At 48.9% G+C, this 21,659-nt stretch overlaps 1 pseudogene; it reads right to left on the bottom strand.

The window, feature by feature from the left end:
* Window positions 1–3,120: 3,120 nt before the first annotated feature.
* Window positions 3,121–3,875, bottom strand: LOC119382038 (uncharacterized protein K02A2.6-like; annotated as a pseudogene).
* Between the last annotated feature and the right edge of the window lie 17,784 nt (window positions 3,876–21,659).

Here is a 21,659-nt window from a genome sequence, read left to right as displayed (position 1 = left end):
GTATGAGTTTATACTCGAGATATATTTTACCCAGCTCTCTCTTTTAGCATTACGGCGAGTGCGCCTACTCTGGGATTTTACTTGTTTAAAGTTTCCAAGATTTTCCGCCGTTGGATGCTCACGAAGCAAGCTCCATGCCTTATTTTGCTTTTTGCGCGCATTTCTGCACTCGTCATTCCACCATGAGACGCGCTTTTTTCTTGTGCTACCATTTGTAAGGGGAATGCACTCTAATGCAGCATCAACTATAAAAGCGGTAAAATGAGCAGTAGCATCGTTTATGTTAAAATCATTAAAAGCATTTTTAGGCATGTGAGTTATACGAAAAAACTTTTCCCAATCTGCACATGCTACTTTCCACTGAGAGTTATGTGGTATGGAGTCTTGGTCCGTGGTTTTGAGGCAGATAGGGAAGTGATCGCTGCCGTAGGGGTTCTGAATCACCTCCCAATCTAAGTAGGGTAAAAGTGTGGCTGAGCAGATCGCTAGATTTATAGCAGAGTAGGTATTGTGTGTTGTGCTGTAGTATGTCGGTTGTTTTTTTATTTAGAAGGCATGTACCAGAGTTGAAGGGATACCGCTCTATCAGGCGGCCCCTCGCATCACACCGACAGTCTCCCCAGAGCGAGTTGTGTGCATTGAAATCGCCTGTCAAGATAAATGGCTCCGGGAGCTGATTAATTAGGCCTTCAAAATCTGCCTTGTCTAGCATTTGATCAGGAGGAATATATAGAGAGCAGATAGTTGTGATCCTATTAGGCAAGATGGCGCGAATGGCCACTGCCTCTAGAGAAGTTTGAAGTTGTAACTTCTGGCTTGCAACTGACTTTACTGCGATAATAGCTACCCCACCTGACGAGGCAAGGCTGTCAGTGCGGTCGTTACGAAGAATGACATGTTGATTTAAAAAGTTTGTGTTTTCAGGCTTGAGGTGTGTCTCCTGTATACACAGTACTTTAGGATTACACTTGCTTATTAGTTCTCTAACATCATCTAGGTGGTGTAGAAGGCCTCTAGCATTCCACTGCAGTATCTGTGTAGCCATTATGAGCTAGAGGGGAGAGTACTCTGTATACTAGGATTTATCTTATGTAAGACTTTCTTTTGGAAGAGCTGTTATGCGTTGTTTGCTTGTTGCGGCACGCTCAAGGGAGCGGTGCCGCTCCTTCGACACCAAAGGCGTCGAGGTGACTGGTGTTGTATCCATCGCCTCCCTGGAGGCACTGGATGAGCGCATTATGCGCGCAGACTGTTGTGGTTTAGGCCTCGACTTGCGAGAGGAGGCCGTTGAGGCCACCGAGTCGCTAGGCTGCTGGCCCTTTGTTGGTGGCAGAGCGGCAGCTGCTGCATCCGCGTGGGGGGCTGGGGGCTTAGCCTCTGCAACCCTGCGTGAGGTCTGGGCGGGAGCCACTGTCCATTGTGACACTGCCCCCTCGCGTGTCACATCGGCGTATGTAGTGTAGTGAACTATTGAAAACCGTTCCCGTGCTTCCTTGAACGATACATTTTCTTTGACTTTGAACGTTATTATATCCTTTTCCTTTTTCCATGCAGGGCATGATCGAGAGTAAGAAGGGTGCTCACCATCGCAGTTCGCACAGTGAGGCGTGTTGTTGCAGTCGTCAGAAGAGTGATCGTGCTCAGCACACTTTGCACACGTTGGCCGTCCTCGGCAGCTGAGAGATCCGTGGCCATATCTCTGGCACCGGAAACACCGTCTCGGATTAGGTATGTATGCCCTGACACGGATTTTCGTGTACCCTGTTTCAATGTGTTCTGGCAGCTTGCTTGAGTCAAATGTGAGGATCAAGTGCTTGGTTGGTATTTCTCTGTCATCTCTGCGTATCTTGATCCTTTTAACATCAATCACATTTTGTTCTTTCCATCCGTCCAGTAGTTCGGGCTCACTTAGTGTAATTAAGTCGTCATCTGTCACTACACCACGGACCGTATTCATTGATTTGTGTGCAGTCACAGTTATAGGAATGTCTCCGAATCTCTCAAGGCTGGGGAGTTTCTCATACTGGGCTTTGCAAGAAATCTCAAGAAGTAGATCTCCACTTGACATTTTAGTGATCTTATATCCTGGTCCTAGCTTTTCTTCGAGGTATTTAGCGACAAGAAAAGGTGAAACGCCTCTCGCTGGCATGTCGGGTTGCTCACTGTGTATCACGTGATACCGAGGAAAGTTGTCTTTGTGGTTTGTCAAGAAACTTGCTGTCACTTCCGTGCGCCCTCTTTTGAGAGGGCGATCAGAAAGTGGGGGGAAATGAGTACCCATTAAATGCTTCATTATTCAGCAGCCATGGTAGCCACCCACCATCGAGCCCTACAAGGGGACGCTACAATGCTTGGTCAACACATGCAGACGCCAGCTATACATAGCTGCTATAACCCAATATAATATATCCAAGGCTGGATATAGTACACAAGGTTAACCCAGGCCGCCTACGAAAACTCGGACGTAACTGAAGCGAATAGGAGACAGGACAGCGAGGAAAGAGGATAGGAAAGTGAAAGGTGAGAGAAGGGGATAGGAAAAGGCGACCGCCGATTTCCCCAGGGTGGGTCAGCCCAGGGGTGCCGTCTACGTGAAGCTGGGGCCAAAGGGGTGTGTTGCCTCTGCCGGGGGGCCTCAAAGGTCCAAACACCCGGCGCCGACTCAACCCCCAGGATCCCCTTTTCCCCGGACACGGCAAAGCCACGCACGGCTAGGCGTGGGAGGGGTCGAAACCCCCCATTAGCTCGGGTCCGTGGTATCGCTACACACCAAACGCCTGCTCGCGCAGACGCCCCTGCGGGGCGGCCGTCAGGTGTGTGAACCAGGTATGACATTGGCCCCACCACCGCAGCAACACTTGCAGGAACCCAGCGTGGTCCAGGAGCGTAGTTTCTCACATACACTGCGTCCCCGAGCTCAAAACTGCGCGCTGGTCTTTGCTCTCCTTCAGTGTAGATGGTCGGGCCCTGGCCGTCTCTCATCCTGTCGGGGTGCAGTCTGTCTAGAACTTTCTTGGGACGGCGATTGAAAAGTATCTCTGCAGGGCTCCTTCATGTACTAGTGCATGGAGGGACATGCTTCTGGAGCAGGAAACTCGTGAGACGTCGGTCCCAGTCGCCTTAGATGATTCGTTTCAAAGAGTCCTGAGTTGTTCTGACCATGCGTTCTGCCTGCCCATTGGTTGCTGGATAAAAAGGGGCAGATGTCACGTGGTGAATAACGTCACCCGCTAAGATCTGTCGAAACTCGTCAGGCACGAACTGTGCTGCATTGTCCAATGCAATATTGTCAGGTATTCCGTGAGTCGCAAAGAGGCGGCGCAGACACCTTATGGCAGTGGAACTGGTGATGGACGACACTGGAACCACCTCCAGCCACTTAGAGAAAGCGTCCACAACAATGAAGAAAACTTGCCCTTGAAATGGCCCAGCGAAATCTACGTGGAGCCGTGACACCGGTGTCCTTGTTCTCTCCATGTGGTGCACAGGGGCCTGAGCGGGATCTGGTCTTGATGCCTGGCATGTGCTGCACACGTTCACCTTGTGCTCAATGTCGGCGTCCATTTCGGCCACCACACATAACCGCGATCGAGGGCCTTCATACAGACAATCCCTCAATGCGCACTATGCAATGCCTCCAGTAGCTGAGCTCGAGCAGCTGTAGGGATCACAGCTCTGTTTCCCCATAGGATGCACCCCTTGTACACTGAGATCTCGTGGTGTCTGCGCTCATAGGCCTGAAACTCGCCAGCCAGACCCTCTGAAGGCTAACCGCTAAAAGCCCAGCTTAGAACACGAGACAGCACAGGGTCCCGCCGCGTCAAAACAGCAATGTCTGTGGCCTGCAGAAGAGGCTTCTCGGTCACCTCCAGCATGAAGACTTCGAGTAATAGTGTCGGTACGCATACAGTCGCAGGCGAAGGCAGTCTGCTTAGCGCATCAGCGTTGGCAACCTCCTTCCCCGGACGATGGAGCAGTGTGTGGCTGTACGCATTCAAAGGGGTGGACTACCAGAGCATTCGAGGCGACAGGATGGGCGCGGTTACCTTGTCCGGCGCGAAAATTCCCAAGAGGGGCTTGTGGTCTGTTACAATCACGTACTCGCGGCCATAGAGATAGTCGTGAAATTTCTTCACGCTCGAAACTATGGCCAATGCTTCAAGATCAATCTGCGCAAAGTTGCGCTCTGGCTCTGATAATGTGCGTGATTAAAATGCAATGGGCACCTCCCTGGAGTCTTCTAGTCTGTGGCTTAGCACTGCCCCAATGCCCACAGGGCTTGCGTCGCATGTTAAAACCACAGGATTAGTTGGGTCGTAGTGTGTCAGGACTGTGTCTGAGGAGAGGAGGCGCTTCAGTGCCTCAAGAGCATTTTGCTGCCTCGTTCCCCAGGCCCACACTGCCTTTGTGTCCAGAGGGCGGTGAAGGGGCTCGGCAACTGTGGCCTTACCCTTCAAAAAGCTGTGATAGAAATTGAGCAGGCCAAGAAACGCTTGTAGCTCTTTCTTATTCTTGGAAGGTGGTGCCTCGTGGACAGCAGTAACTTTCCTACTCGTGGGAAGAATACCGGCAACACTTAAACGAAAGCCCGGAAAGTCGACTTCCGGCACTTTAATAACGCTTTTTTCTTTCTTGACCCGCAGGCCGGCGTCCTTGAATCGCTGAAGCACCTCGCGAAGACGCGATGCAAGTTCCTTTTGAGTCGCAGCAGCGATAAGTATGTCGTTGAAGTATGGAACTACACAAGGAATGTTCTTGAGGAGCCCATCCATTAGCATTTGGAAGATTCCGGGAGCACTGCTTATCCCGTACTGCAGCCTCTTTAATCTATATGCCCATCGATACGTGGCAATGGTCTGAGCATCCGCTGATGCTTCATCTACGGACAGCTGTTGCTACGCTTGTGCAAAGGTCTAATTTCGCGAAGCACTTCTCTCCGGATAAAGATGGCAGCAACTGACTCACAACGGCAATCGAATACGGGGGTTGCTTCAGAGCCTTGTTTATTGTGGATTTGTACTTCCCGCATATTCTAACGTCACCGTTGCTTTTGAGTAGGGTCAGTATTGGCGTCTCCCACGTTGGCTATGTCACAGGCTCCAGTACTCCCTTCTGAACGAGGTGATCAAGATCCTTCTCCACTTTCGGTTGAATCGCAAACGGTAGTCTTCGTGCTTTGAGGCGCACTGGTTGAATGTTGGGGTCAAGGTGCAGAGAGACTGGTGGGCCCATGCAGTTCCTCAGGCGCTCTTCAAATACCTCACTGAACTCTGAGAGCACAGAGTGGACCGTCAATATTTTGACCTGGGAGACACCTGTAATGATAATGCCCAGTTCTCGAAACCAGTATCGGCACCTGCGGAATTTGGTTTGTCCCAACAGGTTGGTGCGCGTGCCCCTTGCTACCAGTACCATCAGCAGTCCCGCAAACTCATTGTACTCCACATGCACGTTGCAGGACCCTATAACAACCATTGGACTGAGCTGATATTCGACCACTGTCGAAAAGAAGTCAGTCAGTGTCAGCTCTGTATTGCACTGCTGGAGGCGGCAGAATGTCTCTTCGGTGAGGATCGAGAAATCCGATCCAGAGTCCACCTCCATTTCGCAAGTCTGGCCCTCAGTAGCAACCTTTGCTCGAAGCTTGCGAGACACCTGTGAGCCTTCTGCGCCGACGTGATTGTTGTAGTAGCACTCATCATGAGGCAACGCGCTTAGGTTGTACGCCGCTTTAGAATTCCGTGGCTGTCGAGACGGCAGGTTAGCTGCTGGCCACTCGAGCCGCCGTTGCGGCAGAGTCTTTCGATGTGGCCCGGTTTTCTTGCACACTCTGCACTGCGCGTTCTTGAGACGGCAGTCGGTGCGGAGGTGCGCCCTACCAGAACCGTAGCAGGTGCCTTTACTCGTAGCCGGACGGTCCCTCTGCTCGAGTGCGACCGGTTCCTGGTACTTCTCTTGGTTTGTCGCGGCAACGGTCGCGCCAGAGTCATTTTCTTCAGACTGCCGGACAACCCTCGTGCTTTTCGTGGCCGCTTCTGCCCTCAGAGCCTCGTCTTGGGCCAGGGCAATGGTCAGCTGCTTCTTTGCGAAAAGTCGGTTCTGCAGCTGCTCGTCTCGGAGGACGCACACGAGACGATCCCTGAGCATTTCTTCGAGGTTGGAAAATTGCAGTCTGGAAGTGTGGGATCCGGACAGGCCCATGTCCGGAGAGAGGAAGGCCAGGGTCCCCGCTTTATGGTGGCAAGGGCACGAAACCGGGGTGGGATGTAGAGGGGGCACTCCCAACACAGGTGGCTGAGGTCCGAACGGCAGTTGCATGTGCAGCAGACACCGGTAACGGGTGGTGGTGTTCCACCCCTGTGAAATCGGTTAAGCAAGAAAGGAGTAAGGAGTGTTCCTGTCTGAATTCTCCGAAGTAACACAGACTCTCGTCGTGTTAATACTTTCGACGGAATCGACGGTATCGAGAGTGGTATCGAGAGTGGAGTGGATGTCATACCCGAGGAGCATGAGTGTGTGTCGCCCGGCGTTTGGTGCACGAAGCCTCGTCTCCTGTGTTTGGATGTGCACGTCGACGAGCTCGGACAGGTTGTTGAGCTTGCTATAGCTCTTGAGAGCATCGAGGTGTGTGTACTTTGGAGTAACAAGTCCAGTAACAATGCGTTTGGCCTCTTTGAGTAACCGGTCGAGCGCGAGCATTTGCGTACGGTTGACCGGATGATACGGCAGTCCATACATGATACGAGAGACGAGAAAAGCTTGAGCAAACTGCCGCATTTCACGTTCGTTGACTCCACGAGTACGGTTAGAGATTCTGCGTAAAGCGTGCAGGATTTGTGTGCTTGTCTTCGTAACGCGTTGGAACCAAGTGCTCGCTTTGCAATTCTCATCTAAGGGCATACCGAGTATTCGGATAGTAGATTTCCGCGTTATGGGTCGATTACCGATACAAAGTTTAAACGACCGTTTTTCTTCCTCTTTGACAAAGGTGGATCGGCCCCCATGAATGACGACGAACTCTGTTTTGTCTGGGGCGGTTTGTAATCTTGTTTCCAGTGCGTAGTCGCGAATAATGTTAAGGGCTCTTTGTAAGACATCCTCCTGCTCACCGATGGATCCTTGATGTGTCCACACGGTGACATCGTCGGCATACACCGCATGTTTCAGGCCCGATACGTCGGCAAGGCATCTTGGTAGCTGGTGCATAGCTATATTAAACAGAGTGGTAGAGATCACCGAGCCCTGAGGAACACCTACGTGGTTCATTCGCACGGCACTGGCGTCTTGGCCAATTTCGACTTCGTAGTTTCGCCCTTCTAGGAAACCTGCTTTGAAGTTGTACATTTTTCCTCTAAGGCCAAGGGCACGTGCCTAGTTCATGATCATACTGTGTGGGACGCCATCGAATGCCTTGCGTATGTCCACTCCGACAACAGCCCGTGGGTGCACCGAATTATGGTCGAGGACATCATCTTTTAGGTGGAGGAGTATATCTTGAGTGGATAGCCCTGGGCGAAATCCGTATATTGTTGGGGCCAAAAGCTCGCGATCTTCAAGGTACCACATCAAGCGAGTGTTGACCATGCTCTCCATTACTTTACAAACACACGAGGTTAAAGAGATCGGACGGAGGTTGGATAAGGTATGCGGTGGTTTACCAGGCTTAGGAATGGGCTTGACCATCGAAAACTTCCATGTGGAGGGCAGAATCCCAGTATCCCAGATGCGGTTAAACTCTTCCAGAAGAGCGCGTTTATGCTCAAGGGGCATATTGCGTAGATGAGCAACGCACACCCCATCGGCTCCTGGAGTACCATGTGCGTTAGCGTGCTGCAAGGCGTGCTCCAGCTCGAGCACGGTGAAGGGACTATTGAGTGGCTCGCTGTCTTCAGAACTTTCGTCCTTATGGTACGTGGTGCCTGTGGGGTGAGACGTCTGCGGGAAAAACACTTGAGCGGCCTGTTCGGCGAGCTCCTGAGCGCTGATGCCTTCCCGGAGGGCCACACGAGCCGCGCCGTTGTAGGTCTTGCGCTGTCCGAGAAGAGAGCGCAGGATGGCCCAAAACTTTGATGTGTGGGTCAGCCCGTTGATGGATTCAGAAATTACCACCCAGAGGTCTGACGCGAGCGTAGTCGTATATTCCTCAATGGTACACTGTATTTTGCGCAACCGTGCTTTGTGGTGTGCAGCGCGGCCAGACCGTCTGTACTGGGCGAGAATCCATAGCCTTCTATTCCATAAGGTGAGCAGATGTCTGTCGGGCTCTGGATGGTCAAACGGAACCCTCAGGTTCTTCGTGGCTTTCCGCTTCGCTGCGCTTGCTGTGATACCAGGCGGTCAATGTTCTTGGCTGGAGGCTGCTGCTGCAGGAACTCGCGGTATTTGTCCCAGTGTGTGATGTGACTTAGCCGTGTAGTGGCGTTTGGCTTCTTCGTATTGGCGTAGCCTGTGCGAAAATGTATCGCTTCCCATACAATCGTCCAGCCCCTCCCATCGAAATAGCTGTGGACGGGTGCTCGAGGTAAGATCTGGTGACGTGTCTGCTTGGCGAGCTGTCTGCGCCAGCCTCGTGTGTGTTTGGGGCGTATTTAAAAGTGTCAGCCTTGTACTCCGAGGCATCTTGCATGATGGGCCTGCAGCGCGGGCTACATTGGTTGTATCCCCAGGCGACATGCTGAGAGTTGAACTCCCCGCACAACAGTATGGTGTCTTGTGGATAGAGCTTCTTAAAGTGGGAGATGAAGCTGAGATCAACCGGCGCCTTATTAGCTTTATTCCTTGTGTTTTCGGGCACCACGTAGACGCAGAAGACCAGGAGTGTACGCTGTGATGAGACATCCACCCGGCAACCGACAACGCTAAGAGTGGTGCTGCCCCATGGTTTCGTATCTAATTGCACGTGTGTAGCTCCCTGCCGCACGTACGATGCCGTCTTCGTGGGAGCAGCTAGGTCTTCAGATGGGGCGTAGCCGTCATAGCCCATTATTTTAAGCACGGGGCCGTTGACATCTTCAAGGGCAATGACTAACGGACTCGTGTTGTCTTGTTTGCTGGCGAACCGCGTGGTTATTTCAGCTCTCTTGTTACGAAACGAACGACAATTCCACTGCTGGACAGTCGCCCATGGAGATGATTTTGCAAAGCTAGCCATGGTAAGGCTTCGTTGCATGAGGAGCAATGGAGTTTGATTGTACCAAAGGCGTACACATTACACGTGCTCCTGAGGTCGTCACCGAAGCTGTGCCAAGAGGGAGTGGTTTTTGATTATTGAAATGAAGAGAAAAGTGCACCCTGCAATTGTCTCTCACAGGGGAGGTCACCTCAGCAGTAGTGCACGGGGGAGGGGAATGGGGGTGGTAAAGATAATAGAGAGAAAAAGGATAGAGGGAGGAGAGAAAAAAAAGAGTTGGGGATTGGCTATTTCTGCTTTAAAAGAAATTAGATGCGGTTACGGAGGCCGCTGCCGTCGAGGATATCAAGCAGTGCGGATAGTGCCCGCTTGACCGAGTCTCGGTTGCCGCCAGGAAAGAGGAGGTGCGTCATGCCGGAAAGCATTATACGCTCCATCATGGTGTGGACGCATTTTTCAATGGCGCGGCTAATAAGCTGTTCAACTTTTAAATGCGAAGCATTTCTTAGCGAACCTCTGGCACTTTTAGCGTTTCTATCTACGTATCTATCTATCTATCTATCTATCTAGCCGCCTACGTCTGGGTGCTCTCATGATGGCCTCCTTAACTTGGTGTAGACCGAAATTTGCATGGGAGGGTAAGAGGATTTGACGAATATAATTGCCGGGTCATGACATGAATAACGTTAAAATCTTGTCGCGTACGTCGTCAAACCCTTTCCACTAGACACGTGTGGTACATAGCCGTTTACCACGGGCCGCGGTGTGCGGGTATGCGCCACAGGTGATTGACAGTTTGTACATACCCAGGAACGACGACAACAGACATTGATAACCTAAATGCTAGATCGTTAAGGAAAACCAACATCGGCAGCGCTGACTCAGCGAATGGAAAGAATGAAAATTAGGATCCCAGCAGGAATCGAACCCAAGCATTCTGCGTGGCAATCAGGTATTCTACCACTGAGCCACGCCAGGTCTATAAACTTGTTTGTAAAAACAGCCTACGCAGGCGTAATATCGGTGCAACGTCCATTGTGTTTGTGGCGCTGGCTTTCTAATTTTACAAAAAAGCAATAAACATGACATGATACTCCTACGATGCGTACTCCTAAGATGCAGGTGTCATATGTGATTAAGGTATGTAGTTCCTGGGTTGGCTCCACTTTTATAGCAGTCTAATAACATCACGTTTGTATTCCTATGATTCAGCAAGCTATATTGAAGCATTGCGCGACCCCGGAGGAATACATTAACGAAAGGTACATATGATATCCACATCACCGCACCGTAAAGTCACTTCGTCCACCTGAACGACGCAGTGTCCGCTTCATTTTTTACGAGGCTGGGCGATGCCCACATGCTAACCGAGGATGATGCCAGATTGATTGACAGCCGCTTTGTACACTAGGCTACGTAGGCCACATACGCCCAGGTAATCTACGAATACGACAAACACCATCCGCTGATGTTGGTCTACGTAGCACTATCGAGGCCTACCAGCCTCGACGGCCTATACCTCACCAACGCGAAGGGTGGCTTGAGGTTCCGACATGGCGCCGGCTCTGTCGACAGATAATTTGTCGACGAAATGACCGAGGGATCCACGAATTCCAACAGCTCTACTATACGACATACATTACACATGGACCCCTCGTCACCACGATGACGACCGGATCCTATAGCAAGTCATGACCAGCTGCTGGTGCTCGCTGATCACGGTGATGATATGCCCTTGTTCCAGAACTGTCAAGAACTTCTTGCACACATTCACACGGGCTTGTGAAACGTGCGTGCGTTCTCAGGACACGTATAAGCACTACATATCAGCTTACCGCTTCTGGTGTTGGCAATGCCCACGTTGCCAGTGGCAGGGTTACCCAACCGTAAACGACTGGTTGTATAACACATATGCGGCTCTTCAACATATATATGTGTGCGTATAATATATATACAAATCTTTAGCGTCATTTTGTAACGTGTCGCTCAGTAAAAAAGTTACGCCCCAGTCACTTACCCGCCGCATGCTTCGCATAACATTGACTCCAACGGTACGTGGATCTGCCGAATTTTTTCATGGATGGACTTCTCTATTTGTGCCATACGGTTTGCAAGACGCCGCTCGATATCTTGGACTGTCGTTGGGGCAGGAAAATGTAGGTAGTCATTGGGAGGCGGAAGCCTCGTTGACTGAGCTGCATCCCTTCGAGGATGCTTCGGTTGTGCACCTGACAACGGTTGCGACAACGAGGACGCGAGTGTTGAGCATGAGGGATGCGGTTCTCCATTGCTATCACTATTAGTTAGGTGCGGGTTTGCTTGTGTGGCTACATCCGCGAAGGTGATTCTCCTGCTGACTTCTGACTGTGCAGCTGGAGGTGCCGGTGGCACCTCCAGCGGAGCAGCTGGAGCTCCGCAGCTTGAGGTGCCAGAGTAGAAACTCTGGCGCGTTGGCTTGAGGATGGTTCTAGGAGAACCTTGTTCTGTCTCGGGAATGCGGCGCTGATGCCCCTGCGCTGCTCTTTTCTTGCGTTGCCTTTTGGCAGCCGGCTTGCGTTTCTCTTCAATTTTATTATTTACTTCTCGTCTTTTCGGACAGTTTTTAGCTGTGGCCAAGTGAGAACCACCACAGCTGCGGCACTTCGGTTCTGCGTTCGCGCAGTGTGTGCCCTCATCGTGTTGCCGCAGACCACATGTAGAGCATCTTGCTGCCATAGTATTGGGGCATTGCTCCTTGTGATGCCCAATCTTGTGGCAGAGATCACAAACGGAGACTCGTGCCCGGTACGGAAAAACACGGATAGTAAATGACCGTATGCCGACCTTATAGGGTAAGCGGTTACCTTCAAATATGACCATGGCAGTGCCTTTGTCACCGAGTGGGCGTGCCTGTAGAATTTTGCACTTGCGGCAGTGCAATGATTTCATTAGTTCCTCGGAAGTCATGTCTCCCGCGTTTCGAATAATGCCGCTGATTTGATCCGGACTAACCGCTTCGTATGCGTGAAAGGGCACGTCTTTTCCGCTGAGTGGCACCTCGGGTTCAGCGGCGTCGACAGCTAGCTGGTTGCTACGGCCTAAATAGCGAAACGTGAACTCCGGCAGTGGGTCTTCCTCAGGGAGATCGAGATGAGCCGAAATGTGGCGCGTTATGACTCTGTCTAATCGTATGAACTGCTCATACATACAGCCTGAGCTCGGCGTCGGTGCGACCGCCGCACGGCTTTGCGTTTTACGTCGATAGCTGACTGGTATCCACTGCCATCTTCGACCTGGTGACGAGCGGAAGCCGGGAGCATGTGAATTGCGCGTCTCGCGTGTGAAAAATCCCCGGGCACGTTAGTGTACTCTCGATCGGGCGCAGGCAAGAGCGAGCCTCGCGCGTTTTTCTCCATTTGGCGCGGTAGAGATAATGCGAGCTTGACGAGAAGCATTGTCTGACTTGCCTTCAATGTTATTCTGTTCCTCGAGCTCCCGGAGTGGGGCGAATTGGTAGGTGTCCGGTAACAGCAGCACCCTTGAAGGCATGACAACGGCAGCCGAGTTCCTCGTTGAAGTCGGCGGCTCGCCCGAGGCAGTCAGGTTGTCTGGAGCATGTACTACGTCCATATCCTCGGGTAGTGGCACGTCAGTTGGAACCACGGACGACTGCGCAGTGGCCATGAAAGCACGAAACTTGGACGCGGTTAATACTATCAGCAATGGCCGCCGGCGGCAAGCCGAGCGGCGGTGCCGCCGACGAGCTCAGAAAACAGCGTCCCAGATAACAGTCGCTGCAGACGGAAGATAACGTGCAGACCAGCAGCGAGCGCAGCAACAGCTGCGGTGATGGCGTGACAGCTAAGCGCCGGCCAAGTAGTCGATATCGACGGAGCACGCTCGAAACGTGTCCGCTCACATCGGACGCTGGCGAGCGAATTCCTTTAGGATTGATATGTGATGGCAAGAATGACAGTCTTCCAAGATGCCAGCGTTTTTGTGGTTAGTGGTCTCGCGGCCCAGCTTTTCCTCTAGAGTCAGTATATTAACTCTGTGCATCCTGCCCTTGGTGAAAACAACACACACAAGAACGACACGAACACGACAACATGGGCGGCCCCCTGTTGCCACCAATGTTGTCGTGTTCGTGTCTTTCTTGTGTGCTGTTTTCACTAGCGGCAGAATGTCACACAGTAAGCAATACCAACTAGACCAAGAACTTCTCCTTTGGCTCGTTTTTTCAATGTATTGCCTATATATTTTGTCTTTTCCACCTGGTAACCCTGATAAGAACTGCACACGAGATATGAAAATGCACAAAGTGAACGAGCTAGGCATAGGACAAATGGACACGTTCGGTCCTACTTGCAGGTGTTCACAAACGCTCATAATTTCTGACGCTGATACAAGAGTTCTAGTTGCTACTCCTTTTTGGACCTTCACCAAGTGGTCCACAACCAAGGTGTTATATCTTGCTCCTGAGCAGTCGAGGCGCCTGGCTGCATTGTGCACTTCATTACTTTCTTTAGAAAGAATAGCTTCTACTACTACGCATGACTGGTAAACAAGCTGGACGGTGGAACTGTTGGTATCTCTTTTTGACTAGTAGCTACGGCTTGTGTACATTGTCTCTTTCCTGAGCACGCGGGGGTATTGCACAAGATCCGTAGAAACATTACTGTTGCTACTTGTGCTATACGGGACACCTCCACAAAAAAGACGGATGCCTTCTGCAAGAGAAAATTAAACTGTATTATCTGACCAGGCGCGTTCCCTTCGCCCAGAGGTGGGTGACTTCCTTATTCCAGGTAGCCTTGGCTTGCAGCTGATGCCAGAGCCCTGTCCACCACATCAACTGTTTTCTGTGTAACTGTTTTGTCAAGAGACGTGCAGTAGCCAAGCACTTTCGTTTCGGTTGTCATGCTTGCTAGCAAGTGAGTCAAGTCCTCAACTTGACGCACTCTACAAATCTGGTGCGGTAAGCCATTAGCAGCCTTTACCGCTGCTTTTAGTGCACCATCGCCGGCTTCGAATGGGAACGCTGAGTGTGCCCACAGTGGGCTCACTGCCTCACGCTTTTCACAATATGTACAAGTTGATGTAAGTTAAACGTCATGCATTTTTCCATAAATAACTTGTGCAGTGACGTCAAGCTCCAGGAGGACTTCTTCTACTCGCGGAAAGTGCGAAGTTATCCTACGCGACGTTAGGATGCGCAGTGTCTCTACAAGGCAAGCATAGTGCCTGATGCCGGATTTATCAAAAATTTCATGTAGCACTGGCAAGCTGTTGAATAGCGCCCAATTTTCAAATTCCTTCGCTTCCACCAATTTTCTTCCTTGGTTGCTTTTGGCAACCACCGCACACCTCTAGAAGAAGCAAGTGCTGCCAGCCTTTCATCAATGGTTTTTTGATGTTTTTCAATGTAGAAATGACACTGCGCATGGCCCATCCACATTTCTAAAAATTGGATTGCCACTAACCACAAAATACAAGGCATATAATCGGGGACAAACCCTCAGAATATATGAAGGTGCGGCAAGTTTGGGAGTTCAGCGACTGTCTTCACTCCTCTTTCATAATGCTTTATTTCAATGGAATTTCTGCATCTGCTACAATTTCATATTCAGTGCGTTCTGGCGGCTCGTTTTTTTTTCGACTGTGTACCTGGTAGCGCCTGCAATACGTTCCTCCTCTTGCAGACACATTTTGCTGCCGCAGTAGGCATTGAACTGCATGACGCCTTGCATTGGCGCTCTTGCCACTCAATGAACTGCACATCAAATGCAATATGCCCTGAACAGTTGCGGCTGCCCTTCGTGCTCTAGAATAAAGCCATTCTGTGACAAACCATTCATTTTTTCTACAAACGCATCTAGAAAGACGCCCATATCTGTTTTTTTTTCCTTTCCAAACCAAAGAACAGCTCACACAAGTTTGTCTGCTCCTTGCATAATGGGCACCTCATTAACTGTATAATGGACAACTCAATAACTGTATAGGCCAAATTCAAGTGTTGCTGGATGAAAATAGTGGCGTGCCACTTGCATTTATAGTCAAATTAATCCTGTGCACCTTGTCTGCTGTAGCAGAAATGAATTTGCGATAATATTCACCTTCACAAATATCCGAAAGGTTACTGCTTTGACATAAGGTCTTTCTCAGGTCAAGAACTGTGCATTTCTTTAAAACCTTTCTAAGTTGAGAGGGCACATCTAATAGGACAAAGAATGATGCACTGTTTACTGAGGACGCTAGAGCCCAGTCACATTTCTGACACTGCAAGCAAGTACTTCATTGTGCACAGGAGTGCGCTACCGAATAGTTATCACAAATGTAATGAAACCTCATACAGGTGCCGTGCTCTGCAAAGAGTTTACCAAGCTGCTTTCGCGAGTGCGGCAGAACAGGTAGTTCAAAAAACATGTTCATGATATCAATCGAACTTATCATTGCTGTAAAGGACAAATTCCTTTTTATGGCACGTATAAATACCATCAAAAGCACCTCGCCTTTGGAGACGACAAGCTTTTCATTCAAGAACTCCTGAAAGAAATCTCCAAGCTGTGTTCTGCTTGCGTCGGCATCGGTTGACAGGTTTCCAGTGAGAGGTTCGTCATTGTCCTTGCCATCAAACACATCACCAACTTTTTGTTACATTCACATGGAAACACGCCCTGTGCCACGCTGTCCATAGTATCATGTTCAGTGCCCTGCAGATAAAATTCATTGTTATAAGGCCAGTTGTGCCATCACAACTGTCAAAGTCTCTTTCATTGTCGTCATTACTGATGAAGTGATTTACGCAGCACGGATCACGCACAGTGGCTGCACTGTCTCCACTGTAATCATCTCCATCATTTATCACATGCAGATATTTCACTTGTCCACTTCGATCACCCAGAATGGCTGGTTGCGGAGATGTCCGGACAAAAAAAATAATGCACTTTACGGCACATAAAAATTTACAGCGAAGATTATAGTGAAAGCATATTTACTCTTGCCGATTTTTACAAGACTGCAGTTGCATGGTATTATTAAGAACAGAAGTTTTATATTACGCTAAAACTAGACAGATGCACTCTCATTTTGATGCCTATCGTGTACGCCTTTTCTAAAGATATCACACTGATAGTTCTAACTTTATGAACACCCTTATACATACACACAAACATCTTTTTTGGTTTAGCTCTAACAAGTGGACACAAGATTTCAATCGTATTAACTAAAAGCTCAATGCTCTCTTACTTTCATTTGTGTATCGTAATAAACTTGAGCACACACTCTCGAAATCATTAGAGCATCAAGAAATTATCTTCATACTTGCCCTCTATAACACACACACACACACACACACACACACATTGAACGTACTAATTATTATTTGAGCTGAAGGTTAGGCCTATCTGCGCCCAGCGTTCTAGAACATAGGCTGCTCACTCTGTTGCATTCACTGCCCATTGTCGAATCGTCGCCGTTATTCCCTTGCTGTATAGCGCTGTCCGCTGCCAACACCCCATCCGTCGATGTAGCACTTTGCAGTGCCGTGTACTCCATTTAATCGATAGGTGGCCGGACATCCAGCGGATTTTCATTCGAACTTGCATGGTAAGAACCATCGAGAGATTCCTACGTGACAAGTTTGCAACAAGGATATTTTCTGCCAATATTCCGACAGAGTCGAGTTGCAGCTTTAGAATAGCTCACGGAAAGCTTTGCGTTAGCTTTTCGCGCAACTGCGCGTGCGTCGTACGCAACCGCTTGCGGGCTCACGTTAAGTGACGGAAATTTCATGCCGCAAACGCTAGCGGTAACATAGCGTACGCTATTCTAAAACTACCTAATAAATGTTTACTTACAACTTTATCGAGCAGCAGCCTGGCTGATGAGACTGTTGATCTGGGCATACTGAAGACAATGCTTGCATTTAGATACCTTTGAACCTTCCACGTTTTCTCCGTTTCTTCTGCGGTTCCATTTCTCTAATGTGGCCGTGACCGCGATGCGTTAGACTATGCATAAAACTAGAGTGAACTCTAGTAAAATTAAGATTACCACGTGCTGCCCACGCTACCACAGACCACTGCCGCGACCGCTACTATAAAGTAGCCATGAAATGCTAAACAAATGCAATACAATATCCCAGCGCAAGCGGTCGGCGAACGTTAGGTTAATTTTTTTTCCTTTATATTGATCACTTTACAGAAGACGAAAAAGATTGTTTATGATGTTTGCGGCGTACACATAAAACACGCGGTGCATCCCTATACAGAAAAGCATGTCCTTTGGAGGCGTGACGTTAAAACACGACAATCGCTATGCAGACCCTACACAGGCTTCATGTCGGGAAGGAACCACATTTAGCTATGTAATATAGTGTGGTATAAGAGCAAACTAACAAGCAGGCGTCACACAACGCGAATTCTGTAACCAAGCGTCACACAATGCGAATTGCGCAACGAGGGGGTTGTTGAATGCTTCCACCCTATTACCAAAGGCTCTCCCATAATTCTCCATCCTCATCAGCCACATCATCAACAAAGTGCAGATAGTGCCTTACAGTTGTTTAACAGGTACCACGGTTCTCCGCAGAATGACGAAAAATTGCATAGTGGCTGCTTCCCTACTTCACAAAAATTATGACGATTTATAGCGTAGTGGGTTCCTCGCAAGTGCACTTCTATTAGTTGCCAAGGAAGCCGATTAGGCTCCCATGATCCATTTCCTCACGGTCTCAATAATGTTAATTCCCTCTACCTCTCTTTCTAACGTTAACTTATGGTATAGAGCGTGGTGGGAGAGTTAAATAACGACCGGGCGCCAGACAATGCGAATTACGTAACTAGTGGGTCGTTTAAAGCTTCCAACGCATTACAAAGGGCACAGCCATAATTTATCGTCATCAGCCACATCATCAACAAGGTGTACATAATCCCTTACAGGTGTTTAGCGGAAAATTGACGAAAAATTGCATAGTGGCTGCTTTCCTACTTCACAAAAATTATGGTGATTTATAGCGTAGTGGATTCCTCGCAAGTGCACTGCTATTGGTTGCCAAGAAGGCCCATAAGGCTCCCATGATTCATTTCCTCAAGGTCTCAACAAAGTAATGCCCTTTCTCTCTCTATCGCACGTTAACGTATGTTATAGAGAGTGGTGCGAGAGTTATATGACGACCGGGCGTCACAGAATGCGAATTACGTAACTAGTGGGACGTTTAATGCTTCCAACCCATTACAAAGGGTGCAGCCATGACTCTTCATCGTCATTAACCGCCGCATCAACAAAATGCACATAATGACTTGCAGATAGTGCCTCGCTTCTCCGCAGAATGACGAATAATGTCGTGGTGGGTGCTTCCCATCTACACAAAAATTATTATTTGTGGTGTAGTGCATGGCTTCAAAACGGCGCAACAAGAAACACGAAAAGACGAAAGATCACACGAACACAAGCGCCGACTCACAGCTAAAGTTTATTCCATATCACAGAGCAGATATATACACACACGTGGCTACACACAACGCCAAAAAACAAAAAGAACAACGAGACGCCAAAGCACGTTAACCATTCAGGTACAAGATTTCTTTATCCTGTAGCGCAATCGAGGGACAGCTGATACAAGACTGTTTTTTATTTTGAATGTTCCATGCCTCGATTACTTCCTGAGTCGTCGTATCATGATGCCTTGAAATAATGCTAGTGAGGCTAAACTGAGGCGCGTAGCCGCACATCTGACAGTGCTGAGAAATGCGCGAAAAACTATCACAACGTAGGTTGGCCGCATGTTCCCTTAATCTCACTTAACACATCGGCCCGTCTGGCCTACATGAGCAGAGCCGCAAGACAACGGCAGACTGTAAACCACATTCGTGGCACAACTGATAGCCGGATTTTTGTTCTTCACACGACAACCTTCTTTCTTTTCTTTTTTGGCCTCGGCCTGTCTCTCTACGCGTTCGCAAATAGCCCCTAATTTGTTTGGTACCGAAAAAACCACTTCTACCCCATATCTACCTGCGACGTTTTTCAGACCATGGGACAAGGCATGGACATTCGGTACAGCTGCCACACATTTCTTCTTTTTCTTACCGATTTGTTCTTTTATCTAAAAATCTTTACCACACGGTCTTCGTCCAGACTATCGCCTAACATGCAGTCAAATGTTGTCAAAAAAATGTTTGTTAACACAGGTGTAATAAGGGATCCGGTACATATTTCATGCTTTTGTACACACGTCTCGCCACGAAAGTCTACAAGCGTAGATTTGAGGTGGTGGCCTAAAGGTTCTTAAAAACTGTCCACTGAAAAGGGTGACATTTCCCATGACGCTGGACCACTCTCCTCTAAGAATAGACCGATCTCACCAGATGGTCTGCGCATGCGCGAGATTCCGATAGGGGCACGGCCGCCATCTTATCTGGAGTACTTGAGCACTGCTGGTGTGGCTGCTTGCTACGTGCTGCAGGTATATTGCCGTTTGGCATGAATCCTCAGCACAGGCTACACTGCATATCCTAGAGTTAAGAAAAAAAAAACAGTTGACAACGCTTACATGTGGCCAGGTCATCTCGTCGTGTTGATGCGCTCGCGTCGCTTCGCTGAATAAGCATTAGTACCAAGAAAAAAACACGAAATCCCGTTCCTGTCGTTATGAGAGCAAAATTCTTTAGTGAAGGTCCGCGCGCGAGCGATACAAGTTATAATGTGCGAAAAAAATCACAGCATATCCACGGAGTGAATGATGATGAGTGGGCGAAGCTGCGGAGGTTCATCGGTAAACCGTGAATCTTCTGTGAATTCTGCCCAGTGCATCATCACCGACGTGAGATCGGGCGCGTTTATACTAAAGGTTCGATGAGTTATGACGACTTGCAGCTGACATTAATTTTACATGTACGCTGTGAATTTTCATTGTTTAGAAAACCATTGCTTTCGAAAACATCTGGCGTCTTTCGTTAAGCAGCTGACGTCTTTTCGTTTTGCTTTAGAAACATCTGGCGTCTTTTCGTTTTGCTTTTAGAAAACATCTGGCTTCTTTCGTTGGTTTATTTCATCAATCAACGGCGTTTTGAAGGAAATTTTTATTGTTTAATCACGCACAGGATAAATCTCACCAGGCACTATCTTGGAGGTAAACAATGGCTGCTAATGGGAATGAGATACAGAAGAAGTCGGCTTTTAGCTAACACTTACACTCCTACTTCTACTGACGTTTCCTACTGGAACATGCCAATGGCTTTTAATGGGGAATGAGAGACAGAAGAACTCGACTTTTAGTTAACGCGCACGCTGCGAATTTTTTATTGTTCAACCACGCACAGGAGAGATCTCCCACCGGCACCACCTTGGAGGTCAAGATCTGGTACTAGCGTTACGACTGGTTACGCACTACGAGGGACGAACGGGTGCTTTAACGCTTTAATGCCTGAATTATGTAGCGCCGAACAAAAAAAATGTTTTTCATTCTTCAGCTTTAAATAGAAACCTTAACTTAAATCAGCAGTTGTATTATCCAAAATGCAACGTTAATGCATACTTTTAGGCATGTCGCGAATTCGCGACAACCGGCACTTAAGCTAATAGTGGCTCAATATGTTCAATGCAACGCAAGTATGGCATCGCCGCATCAATGAAGCGGATCTCTTCAGGGCGACGTAACTTGGCGTCGTCATTGTTGTTAAATGCAAGTTTGAGTTTATTGCCTCCTACCAATCACGTTACATCGTGTCGGCCATCCTGCGCGCCCTAGACTCCGCCGCCCAGTATAGCCGACTTCTTCTCGGTGACGTCACCGAGAAATAGATCTAGCTCACCACGAGGCAGAGCCAGTCCTTTGTTCGGATTTTTCTGCGTCGCAAACAGATTGCTCTGCTGAACGATGTGTTCCGTGAAGGTGTCATAAAAATTCCTTGAAATATTCAATAGGAGCTCGGACAGTGTCACATTGAGGATGAGCGGTTTTCCAGTGCGGCACTTCCCGCTGTTCTTGACAGTCTTTTTTTTTCCACCGCAGTGCATGTTTTAGAGTGGCACTAGCTTGGTTGGTCTACCATAGCTTCGTCTTCATCCTCACTGCTCGATGAAGACACTCGTGCTTGTGCATGAGGATCCACATCGTCGTCTTCGCTGTCATTGACACAGCTGTCGTCACTTTTACCTTCAGGTGGCAAGCGCATGCGAAGCCTTTTTAGGGGCGAAGCTCCTTAAGGCGGCACCCGTTCGTCCCTCTTTGTCGTAGTAGTCGTAGTGCGTAACCAGTCGTAGCTCTAGTACCAGATCTGGACCTCCAAGGTGGTGCCGGTGGGAGATTTTTCCTGTGCGTTGTTGAGCATTAAAAAATTCGCAGCGAGCGCGTTAACTAAAAGCCGAATTCTTCTTTCTCTCATTCCCCATTAGCAGCCATTGGCATGTTCCAGTAGGAAACGTTAGTAGAAGTAGGAGTGTAAGTGTTAGCTAAAAGCCGACTTCTTCTGTATCTCATTCCCATTAGCAGCCATTCTTTACCTCCAAGGTAGTGCCTGGTGAGATTTCTCCTGTGTGTGATTAA

This window comes from Rhipicephalus sanguineus, chromosome 2, assembly GCF_013339695.2.
Source record: "Rhipicephalus sanguineus isolate Rsan-2018 chromosome 2, BIME_Rsan_1.4, whole genome shotgun sequence".
Taxonomy (NCBI): Eukaryota; Metazoa; Arthropoda; class Arachnida; order Ixodida; family Ixodidae; genus Rhipicephalus; species Rhipicephalus sanguineus.
The sequence above is the reverse complement of the archived record's forward strand: the minus strand, read 5'-3'. Positions and strand labels throughout refer to the sequence as shown.